Consider the following 805-nt stretch of genomic DNA (forward strand, 5'->3'; position numbering starts at 1 on the left):
GACCAACTGGTTTCCCTTCCTCTTTACCAATCTCTAATAAGTCAACCAGGGTATCACTGTAGGGTGTGTGGTGTGTGTGTGATGTGGTGTGTGTGGTGTGTGTGTGATGTGGTGTGTGTGGTGTGTGTGTGATGTGTGGGGTGTGTGGTGTGTGTGTGATGTGGTGTGTGTGTGTGTGATGTGTGGGGTGTGTGGTGTGTGTGTGATGTGGTGTGTGTGATGTGGTGTGTGTGATGTGTGGGGTGTGTGGTGTGTGTGTGATGTGGTATGTGTGGTGTATGTGATGTGCTGTGTGTGTTGTGTGTGTTGTGTGGGGTGTGTGTGATGTGGTGTGTGGTGTGTGGTGTGATATGGTGTGTGTGTGTTGTATGGGGTGTGTGGTGTGTGGGGTGTGTGGTGTGTGGTGTGTGTGATGTGGTGTGTGTGTGTTGTGTGTTGTGTGGGGTGTGTGTGGTGTGTTGTGTGTGTGTTGTGTGGGGTGTGTGGTGTGTGTGATGCAGTGTATGTGTGTTGTGTGGGGTGTGTGTGGTGTGGTGTGTGTGTGTGGTGTGTGTGACATGGTGTGTGTTGTGTGGGGTGTGTGTGGTGTTGTGTGGGGTGTGGTGTGTATGACATGGTGTGTGTTGTGTGTTGTGTGGTGTATGTGTGTTGTGTGGGGTGTGTGTGGTGTGGTGTGTGTGTGTGGCATGTGTGATGTGGTGTGTGTTGTGTGGGGTGTGGTGTGTGTGATGTGGTGTATGTGTGTTGTGTGTGATGTGGTGTATGTGTGTTGTGTGGGGTGTGTGTGGTGTGGTGTGTGTGTGTG

Source organism: Mandrillus leucophaeus, unplaced genomic scaffold, assembly GCF_000951045.1.
Source record: "Mandrillus leucophaeus isolate KB7577 unplaced genomic scaffold, Mleu.le_1.0 Scaffold1031, whole genome shotgun sequence".
Taxonomy (NCBI): Eukaryota; Metazoa; Chordata; class Mammalia; order Primates; family Cercopithecidae; genus Mandrillus; species Mandrillus leucophaeus.